This window comes from Camelus ferus, chromosome X (genome assembly GCF_009834535.1).
Source record: "Camelus ferus isolate YT-003-E chromosome X, BCGSAC_Cfer_1.0, whole genome shotgun sequence".
Classification (NCBI taxonomy): Eukaryota; Metazoa; Chordata; class Mammalia; order Artiodactyla; family Camelidae; genus Camelus; species Camelus ferus.
Genome location: NC_045732.1, coordinates 7,775,989 through 7,787,263, shown reverse-complemented (window position 1 = coordinate 7,787,263; position 11,275 = coordinate 7,775,989). Strand labels below are relative to the sequence as shown.

The window sequence follows — 11,275 nt, the reverse complement described above, 5'->3', positions numbered from 1 at the left end:
TTTTGTTTTTTTCTCGAGCAGCCTGTTCTGGTTTCTCTAACTTAAGGAGAAATTTGACTTTCTGCTTCTTTGTCAGAAAGATGGGAAGGATACTGAAAACAGAGGTTTCTCTGCCAAATAGCTGGCTAAGTGTAAGCCAGGCAGTTGATCAAGCTGGTGTTTTATCTGGCTAAGTCAACATTCATAGTGGAGAGACTGGCAAATGAAAATCAGTCAGCTTAGCTATCAGCCCCAAGAAGATGTTTTTTTTTTTTTTTCCCATTCCCTATAAAATTCTGTGATCTGTAAAAGCATTATCTGTAAGTAGTCAATGCAGGTGGGAAAGTCATTGGGATGAAGAGGAATGGGGAAGGAGGCTGATGAAAAGGAAGAAATTCAGTAACAATGTTATGCTTGTAAAAAAAAAAAAGAAAAAAGAAAAATCTATTTAATTCAGAAAATACAGATCACTGTGGGAATATAATGACAGCCCAGTTCGTGGGTCTAACTAACTGAAATGTTTTTTGACAGTTAAACTGAATGATAATTTTCAGCTCTCTGTATGTTAATGTCTTGATAATATTTCCCAACCATCCTTTTTTTTAATTCTCAAAATTACTTTTTCTTTACAATCATAATATTATACAATGTTAGCACAGAAATGAAATTTGGAGATAATCTGCAGCAATGTGCCTATTTTATACATGCTTTCAGAGCAGATACAAAGCAGTTAAGTACAGCAGATACAAAAGAAAATCCAGCTGTTTTCGAAGAAAACACATTTCAGTTGAAAGATGCATTTTTTTTCCATTAGTCTAGAAACCCTTAACCTACTTTGTAGTACTGTTAGCATTTTACCAACAAATTGAGACAGGAGGGAAGGGGGCAGGGTAGGCCACCACCATTAAAAGAATGACACAGCCCTTGAGGATACAACAAAAACTGGTTAGAACCAACCGGGCCCAAGATGGCAGAAGAGCTCAACTCCCACTGGACCTTGAGCCTCATTATACGCTGACGGTAATACACCAGCCGCTAAATGGCACATCCACAGCTGCCATGACAGTTCCCAGGCTGACTGTCAAAGGCCAAAAAGTAGGCGGTGGCCTAATTTCTGGAAATCCCTACCCTCTTCTTTGAAATAATTGGAATAATCCTCCCACTTGTTAGCAGATGAAACTAGTCCATAAAAACTAACAACCCCATACCCTGGGGCCTCTCCCCTTCTGAGACGGCCCACCCTCTGTGGAGTGTGCGGCTCCCTGCATAAGTCCACTTTCACTCTCCTTTGGCTCACTCTTAAATTCTTTCCTGTGGGAATCTAAGGACCTTCCCTTGGCAGGGTGCATGCCAGGGACTCACCTGAGACGTGAGTTGTGACCATTTTCTTGCGCCCCTCATTTTCCTGCAACACAGTGAGTTAGGGTGTTGACTTTCCTAAGCATTGCCTGTCACTATGTGAATTCTGTGACAGGTGCTGTGTATTTCAGTCACTTCTTGTATTTTAATATGTACTTTTAAAGTGGCAATATGATGTATAAAATTCAAAAGAACCCAAGACATCCAGATCCACATCCTGGTAGCAGAACAGCATTATGCATTGTTTGGACCTTCTTGTGAAAAACTGTGTATTACCCACTTCCTATATAAATGTAACACATGGAGTGTGTGTATATGAAAACACACACACACACACACACGTGTGTGTTTGTTTCAGTCTGTCTTTATCTGTTCTACCAGAAATCATCAAATTTTACTAGAGGTTGGCAAAATGTGTTGTCTCCGTTTTGTAGAACTAATACAAGGTTTTCCAGTTGGCCCACTTCCCACCAGTCATAACTAACGTCTGTAATATTTACATTGCTAAGTCATATGTCCTAGTCTCTGTCAGGATCACTCTGTCTCTAAGGGGCAAGCCCATAATCCTTCCTGGGTTTTGCCAAATATCCACTCTTTGAGGTCAGATGGCAGGTGAACCTGTGTAGGGGAGCAAACCTCACCACCCCAAAATGTCTCAAGAAACTCAGGAAGAACCTTTCACCTTTCTCCTAACAGCTTAAAGAATGTAGGTGGGGGACCTGTCCCAGGATGGGAGTTGTCACCATAGATGGCTATTACATGAACCAGCTGTGCAGACAGGGAGGGACCCAGCAGAGTCTGTTTATTAAAATAATTCCTCTCCTTGTCCCCATTGTCTCTGCCTGTTCCATCAAACTTTTTTTTTAACAAACATTTGTTTTCCATCTCCATGTGAATTGCCTTCCTCCCCTTTGAAGTCCCAGACCGCTACCCCCCAACATCCTCTTTTGTCTTTAACTGAAGTTGGTGTTTAAGGTGAGGGTTTGGGCCACTTTGGTGAGAGACTCAGTTTTCCTGGGTCTCTCCCAAATGTTATTAAGCATTTGTGTGATTGTCTCTTTCCATCTATCTCATGTCCTTTTAACTCTTAGACCAGCTAGGAGAACCCAGGAGGGTCAGGGACAATGTCTTCCACCCATCTGTGCAGTAGTGAGGCAGTGTGGGGAGACGCCAAATCGCAGGTAGCATGTGATGTTGAAATCCCTAGGCTTACAAGATGTGCTGTGTGTTTCCTCTGCTCAGAAGAGAGTCCATCTCTCCCTACGCTTCTTTTGACTTTCTGCTTTGCTTTTCTATCATTAAACGGCTCGTAAAAATCATCTTATTCTTCCATAGCTGGTTTTTCCCTGTTGACCCCCTCCCGAGCCATCACCATGCATGAGAAAAAGGAAAAGAGGTGAGGTTATTGGAAAGGATTGATACATTGCAGGCCCTTTGTGTCCCCAAGTTACCGAAAGCATGTTAATTAGACTGTGTTCCTCTCCTTTAGAAAGATATGTAATTTATTTGGAGATGGGCGTTCTAAGCTCCAAATACTTGCAGCATTTCTCATTTCCAGAGGGTGACAAGAAACATTTTTTCAGAGGCATTTAACTGCTCATTTTAAGACGATTTATCTTAGGTAAAAGGCATAGTGAAAGTCCGAAATCTCAATAACGTTGTTAAATACAAGGGAAACAGTGTTTCGGGAATTTCTGTAACATCAGAAGGAACAGTTTCATCCTGGACTGTACATATATTTTCTCCCCACTAACAGAACGTGAAATGGAGAACCATTGATCATGGATAATCATTTTTTTAAGAACTTGCTTGATCTCTGTTGATACATAATGTTGCCTGGAATTACTGGAGTATTGCAAAGCTATGGGGATTTTAAAACACATTAGAATGGTTTTATTTTACTGGTTGATGGTCTCCTTTGGGTTCAGGCTCCTGTGAACTGCCACCGCTGAGTAGCAACTGGCTTAATAGCATCAGACAGATGCGATCTTCATTACACTGAGAAAGGAAAGCGGGTCTCTCAGGCAGCATGTGGAGATTTAAATATTTAGTGAAAAATGGCACTGCACACATAGTGAGCTAGTGTTCATTGTACTTTGGCATGCAGTGAAATAGAATAAATCCCTTTTAAATTCCTCATTATGGTGGCATTATAGTGAAATGATGATGAAATATTATACAGTAGGAAAGCGGATTAACTGTAGCTACACAAAAGTATACCCATGGGTCTTAACACATTAATCTATAGCTTTTGAAAAAAGCCTCAAGTCACTCTAAGCCATGACACTACTTTTTTAAAGTTTCAGCACAAAACGAAGTGACACCAATAATGGCTTTTATGACATTATATAACTTTATAGGATTAAACTTAATACATAAAGGAAACTTTCAATAAAAATTCAAGATATCAGTTACTTATGGAAATAGCATGTAGATTGATTCAAGTTACTGATAATATTCTCATTTTTCCTTTGGCTTGTGGGCCCATAGATAATCATTATATTGTTAAAAAGGAAAGAATACATGAATGGAAGGATGGATGGGTAGATGGATGGATAGATGGATGAAGGATGGATGAATAGTGGATGAATGATGGATGATGGATGGATGGATGATGGATGAATGGAGAGATGGGTAGATAGATGGATGAATGGATGGATGATGAATGGTGGGTGGATAGATGGGTAGATAGATGGATGAATGGATGGATGATGAATGGTGGGTGGATAGATGAATAGATGGATGGATGGGTGAATGGATGGGTGGATGGCAGATAAATGGATGGATAGATGAATGATGGATGGATGGATGAATGGAGATGGACAGATGGATGATGGGTGGATAGATGGATGGTGGGTGGATGGATGAATGGATGGATGGATAGATGGGTGGATGATGGATGGATAAAGGAAACAAAACATCAGTGATACCAGTGAACTATGATTATTCCACATCTTTGCACCTGAATTACTGAAAGAAAGAAACGAATATCAGGGTAGATTATATGCGGATGAACATGTTTCATTACAACAAGTGTGTTCCTGTGTCTGAAGGGAATGGTCTCGTATTGGTAAGGGCTGCATGCGCACCATGAAGTGACTTTTTATGTTACTATTTCATTGTCTAAGTGCCCTGGCTGGGGCATGACATGGAGTGCAGTGGCTGTCCTTTGCCCTGGCCATGCCCTGAAGCCCCAGTTGAGTAAAGGACTTTAAGTGGCTAATTCCTGCCAACACTTCAATGATCTTTTTCTAAGATGGCTTCTGAATGTAATTGTCTTGATCCACCACACAGAGCAATCAAACGTAGACTCTAAATACCCTGCTTTTGCAAAGGAAACAGGTTTGTTTTATGAAAGAAAAGGACAAAGAAAGAAGTTGAGTGAAGCAGAGGTATCAGCTTTCTCGTAGCCCTGTCACCTGTGCAGAATATCTGAGTAGACTCTTCTCAGGGCTGGAGGTTCTCTCCGTGCATGGGGATGAACTACAGTGGGAGAATTCCTGATGGCAGCACACTGGCAGGAGTGCTTGATCGCTGGCTGTCTTCAGCCCCAGATCCTTGTCTAAAGGGACTAGCTCGACAGTGAGCCCCTTCCCTGTGTCTTCTCTGGAAGATGCAGAAAGTGCACCGTCATGACTGGGTCTTCACTTCTGACTTCCCGTGTTTCTTTATGTTCTGAAGAACATGGATGGTCTCATGCTAAATAACCACTCAATCTTCCCCAAGATTGTGAGATTTCAACTCATGGTTTCACTCTCACTAGATTTATCTTTTATTCATTTATATGATCAAGAAAGCCGGGGTCCAGCAGGAGGCAGGCTTATAGCCCAATCCCCTTGAGTGTAGGAACATCTGAGCATCACGGGATGAGCCTTCACTCCCGTGATTAGACTGTGTCACAAGACACAGTTGATTTCAGCAGACGGAGATGATCCTTGCTGGGCCCGACCTAACTGGGTTAGACTTTCACAAGGAGAGCATTCTTCTCCTAAGCACGAGAGGAATTCCAGCAGAGGGAGATTCTGCGTGGCTGTCTGAGAAGCCTGGACAGCACCCCGTGACAAGGAACGCAAGTGGCGCCAGCAGCTGAGCTCAGCCCCCGTTGAGGAAAGGAGCCAGCTGGGAGCTGGGGACGGGACTCCTACAGCCACAGGGAGCTGAATTTTGCAACCACTTAAGACAGAAAAAAGACTCTGAGGTCAGGAAGAGACCAGGTCACCTCCTTAATGTGAGTCTCATGAGGATACTCAACACAATGACAGACTGATGATTTTCAGGAATGTCTTAGGGTTGTTTCAAGCCACTTCGTTTGTGGTCATTTGTGATGTAGCAATAAAAAAAAAATGGATGTAGGACCTGAATAATTGTTGAATCCTACAATGGCCAGGGCAAACCTTAGCCATAGTAAGGGGGGAAAAAAGCATCCTTGTGGCAATGTATTTATGATCCCTACAAGATCACTTTTAGTTTTCTTTTAAACAGCAGTTTCCACACTACGCCTACCAAGTCTTCTTTTCAAAAGTGAGATTAACTTCCGCTGCACTCCTGGGAAATTCCTCATTCGCAGATACCATTTATATTTCTTTTCAGATCCAAAAATGCTATGTGACCAAAACCAGGTTTTATGGAATATTTATAACTGGCTTACATTTCATTCGCAATTTGGAAACCTGATCCCATTGAGAAGATATTTCTTAATAGAAACAGTGCTGCAGATCTATGACAAAGACAGTGTACTCTCAAGAAATATAAAAACTTCAACTCTTCATGTCTGTCCGATTATTTTACCTGCAACGTCAGAAAGAGTGAGATTATTTTATAAATGTTAACGATCCTTTGCCCTTTTTTACCCCCCAGAAGCTTAGCATATTTATAAGTAGGGCATTGATTTTTTTTTTAGCATGATTCTTTCAAATGAGATTATTCTGTCAGAATGCACTCGATAATTGATGAAGAGTGTGATTAAAACTGTCTGTCAATATTCACCACATGGACAATGACTCAGCAGAATGTGCAGCTTTGCATTTCATCTGCGTGCATTTCTAGCAGGATATGTTGCAGAGGACGTGTTTATTACGCTTCAGGTAGCAGTTTCGCCAGTTTGAGAAACACCGTCACACTTCTGTCCACAATGACAGATCCATTGGGCTCACATTTATATGCTCCAGAAATGTCCAAAGTACATAACTATTGAGAATCGCGTGTTGCAGGACTTCCAGTCTTCTATTTCAGATTTCTCAAAGCATTGTAAGTAGAAGACCAATGTCTGTTATTGTTAAACGTCCCTGATGAGAAGGCATAGAAAGGTCTTATATTGCTTATGGTTGTGATTCAAAGATTTAGTAATTCTAAGACACGGTGATTAACAAGGTCGACCAGAAGGCTGGGAAGCATGTAGCTTTGGTAATTACTCTGTTTACTTTCTCTCGGGAATGCTTCACCCTGGAGGGAGCACCCGAGTAAGTCCCTCCTTTTCTTTCACTTTGCTGGAACTCCAGGGAGCACGAGAGAAAGAATGACATGGACTGGTCCCAGTTTACTATATAAGGGGACGTTATCTCATGGCCCAGTGCAGGAGGGATGGAATAAGGCAACTCAGATTAGATGCCCTTCCTGGGGTCAACACACACTGCTGGTCGGAGGCGCTGTGAACTTGTAGGAACACAGAAGCTACTGAGTGGGAAGGAGTAGGGGGGTGATGTCCACACACTAGGCTGACTGGGTGCCAGATGGTGACACCGTGAGGGTAGACAGTTACTGCAGGTTGACTCAGAGCCCCGCCGCGCACACAGAAAGGCCACAGGTTCTTCAGAGGGACTTGCTGGACAAGATACGACTTGAAACGGACTGTCAAAGGAGACCGTGATGGAGAGTTTTGCTGTTCTGGAGACTTGGGGGGGTTCAGCAAGGAGACGTTCAGCGAAAGCCTGGTGGGACAGAACACTGGTTTTGACAAGACGGCCATGTTGACTTCCTCTTCTGCCCCTTCCAGTCACGTTTCCTGGTGTGATGTGTCCTTCTCCAGTGAGATTCGTAAATCCAGGCCCATTCTCTGAATTTAAGAAGAGGTCATTAGGGAGATGGCCAAGAAGGCAGAGAAGACGCATGCATAGCTCACCCTCCCCCACAAATGCATCAAAAATGCACCTACATACGAACAATTAGCACACGATAACTGCTCATTTGGCAAAGTATCTCTTACTTAAGAAATGTGAGAAGAATCCTCACAAAAAAAAAAAGGATAAACAACAAGTTTATACTGCAAAATACAGCACAGGGAGCTATATTCAATACCTGGTGGTCACCTGTAATGAGAAGGAAAATGAAAAGGAATATATGTATGCGTATGCATGACTGAAACATGACGCTGGGCACCAGACATGAACACAACGTTGTAGACTGACTAGACTTCAATTAAAAAAAAAAAAAAGAAAAGAAAAGCTCATTAATTCAGAGACTACAAGGTGCCAGGAGAAGTCAGTTCAGGACTGTCGAGTTTTCACATTCCTTCAGGAGCCAAATGCATTGAATGAATACAGGTCAAAAAAAAAAAAAGAATGTTTTCGCACTCTTCCCAGAGCGGATAGAGACTCCGAATATTGCAGGGAGACAGGTGAGTTGGAGGGGCTGTCAGGGAAGCTGAAATGCTGATCTTTCTGGTGGGGAGCCTGGCGACATATCCAGATGCGCAGGTGTCTTGGGGAGGGCTGAGATCCAGCAGGTGGGAACGGTCCCGCCCGTCGGGAGCACGTGGCGAGTCGGGGGCGGGGGAATAACTTTGACCCAAAGGGGATAAGAAGACACACAGCAGTGCCCAGCAGAGCCCCACCCCTGAGGACCACATGGCAATGAGCACGTCATGAGGAATAAAGTCTGAAGGGAATGCCAAAGGCAAGATGGTCCTTCCTTGCCGACCCCCACCCCCCCCAACCATCAGTGAGAACCCTGAAACGCGGAGTCAGTGCAAGAACATCAGTGAACAACAACAACAACAAAAAACTTGCAGCCATCTGGGGAAGTGGGAGCTAAAAACAAAAATTCAGCTGCTGTTGGAAAAAAACAAGTGTTATCTTTACTGCACACAGGTTGGTACCCAACGATGCCAGCGTTTTCGTCAACCCCTTCCTTCCCTAAATAGCATTTTGGTTATTTTTAACATCCAGTCCAGTGTCACTAGCTCTGGTCTCGCAGGTTCCATCCATTGCCTTCCCCCGGGGACGCCTGTCCGTATAAGGGTCTCCTGCAAAATGTTCGTTTTCAACTTGCTTGTAGGACTTGTAGGAAAACTTCGTCATAGATTTAAAGAGGGAGAAATCTTTACAAACAGTTAACAGGCAAATGAGCAACAACATTAAGGAGCAGGGCGACGCCGGCTCTACCCTGGGAACCTCCGGAGAAGGCCGCGCCCAGAGCTCGGCCCCTGCTGAGGGTCTCCGGCTCGCCACTGATTCCAGCCGTCAGCGGCCAGCCTCCTGCGTGTCCTTTCCCGGGACACGAGGAACGCATCCAGCCAGAATTCACCCCACGGCCCAATCCAGAGGGGAACGCTGTGTTTACATAAGGTCTGAGGAGGAGGGAAATTAGTCTGATTAGAAATTAAAAGGCTAAGGTCGCTGTGGAAGGTAAATTAGCTTGAGAAGAAACCTAATAACGGGTGTCACACAGCAGTTTTTCCCTGGGAGTCCATGCCCTCTTTCTCAGGGGGAATTAGAGGTGGGGATTACCAGGGGCTTTGGGGCATCTTACTGTTACCCACCTGTATTGTGGGAGGGGGTTAACGGGCTGTAAAGGGGACCGTGGTAGGAGGGAGACAGGTACAGAAACCAGGACATGGGATGTTGACAAAGCGTTCCGTCACTGTAGGACAGAGGACAGCCCTTACCGTGTTCTTGCACCTTGTCCATTCTTGCACCGTCATCTTCATTTGGAGAAGATGTGTTAACATCCTGCAACGTGGAAGAGTCGTCCTAGGGGCCAAGGCGTGTGCTGCCTGCCCTCCGAGACTCCATTCCGCTAGTGAGGTAGACACCTGCGTGACACAGCCCGTCCACGGTCCGCACGGGGTCCGGGGGAGCTGTGGACCACGTGCTGCGGAAGACGGGGTCCAGGGTGGCGAAGGCCTTCTGTTACCCAGCTGGGGTCCGGCTGCTCAGCCCTCAAACATCAACCCCCAGGAGAGGCAAATGTTGGTATAGAGGAAAGTTGCTTTTCATCACAATGCCAGCAATCTGGGGAGAAGGTGGACTCACGTTCCCCCAAAACCAACTCCCAAGATTCTGCTCAGCCATGAAAGTTTTAAAGGGAAAAGGGGGACGTGATGTCAGTGTCACTGAGGTGGGGGTCAGAGTCGCCGCCCGCCCACCCCACTGCCTACAGGCCCGTCGACCCCTCCTGATCTTTCTTGGGCTGCGATGTTGCTCGCACTGTCTGTTGGCGAGATGACTGAGGGGGAGGCTATGCAAGAGATGTGATCATCTGTTAATGGCTTCTCCTCCCTTCCCACATCTTTGATCTGCGGAGAGTTGAACCAACGGGTTGGGCAACAGATTGTGTGATGAAAGGATTTGAAAGGTGTGCTTGGGCTGCAGGTGACTGGAGCCTGGGTTGGGGCGGGGGCGGTGCCTGATTTAAACCTTTGCTAAAATGACAAGACAGAAGGGGTCTCCTGCTGAGGACAGTTTCCTGCAAAGAGCTACTTATGCTTCTGGAGAAGTCAGGGAGGTTAAAAGAAAAGGGGGCATTTGCACTGAAACATTTGTTGTGGGTTCTAGGCTTTTTTAGGGGGAGGGGGGTGGTTTGGTTTTTTTGTTTTCTTTTTTTCTGTTGCATTTTGGTTTTGTATCCACCCCTGGTGAGATCATTGAAAGAAAGGGGGCCGGCAGACATGAACAAATCCGTCACCACCTGGGAACGCGTTACTTCTAACCGTTGCGTCGTCCAAACTCACTGCACTGAAGCGTCCTTGCTACGATCTCCCGCAAAATTATGCACAAATCACGGTGAGTTAGGATGCTCTCCTAGTGAACCCGGGCTGCTGTCACCGAACAGCCCAGACTGGGTGGCTTAGAGGACACAGATTTGTTTTCTCACGCTTCCGTCGGCTGGAAGAGTGACAGGTAGGGCTCTCTTCCTAGCCTGCAGACAGCTGCCTTCCTGCTGGGTCCTCCCGTGGCTGAGAGAGAGAGAGAGAGAGAGAGAGAGAGAGAGAGAGTGTCATCTCTCTGCTGTTTGTTCTCATAAGGACAATACCTGCATTTTGAGGTCCTCACGCACATGACCTCTGTAACCCTAATCGCTCCCTCCAAGATCCCTTCTCCAAACACCATCACATGGGGCTTAAAGGTTCAACAAGCGATCAGCAGACAAGCTGAAGACCCTTCAGCCTGAGTCTGCGAAACGGTTTACAAATGGAAAACGACGCAGCGTTTGATCACGGCGGTGTATTTTTGCAGAAAAAAGATAACACTTAGGCAAATAACACTTAGTATGCTGCTAAAAGGAACGTCAGTGAAGGGTTTCAAACGTTTAAGAGGCACGCAGACGACATATTTACAGGCAAGGTTCATGCCTTTTTTCTTAATAGGCAAGGATCTGTTAGTCTAAAAAAGATACCCAGGGCGGGGAGGGGAGAGCTCAGTGGTAGAGCGTGTGCTTACCACGCACGAGGTCCTGGGTTCCATCCCCAGTCCCTCCATTAGAACAAGTCAATAGGGGACGGGGGTGGGAAGGGATAGACAGGGAGTGTGAGATTTGCAGAGACTGACTGGTATGTATAAAAGAGATAAACAAGTTTATACTGTAGAGCACAGGGAAATATATTCAATATTTTGTAGTAGCTCATGGGGAAAAATAGTATGAAAGGGAATGTATGTATATTCATGTATGAAATAAAATAAAGCAAAATAAAATAAAATAAATAAGTAAATAGATAAAAACC

At 44.8% G+C, this 11,275-nt stretch overlaps 1 non-coding gene across 1 annotated transcript; it reads left to right on the top strand.

Moving 5' to 3' along the window:
• The first annotated feature begins 10,960 nt into the window (after window positions 1-10,960).
• Window positions 10,961-11,032, top strand: TRNAG-ACC. Its single transcript has one exon. It is a non-coding gene; the product is annotated as a tRNA-Gly (tRNA).
• Window positions 11,033-11,275: the final 243 nt, after the last annotated feature.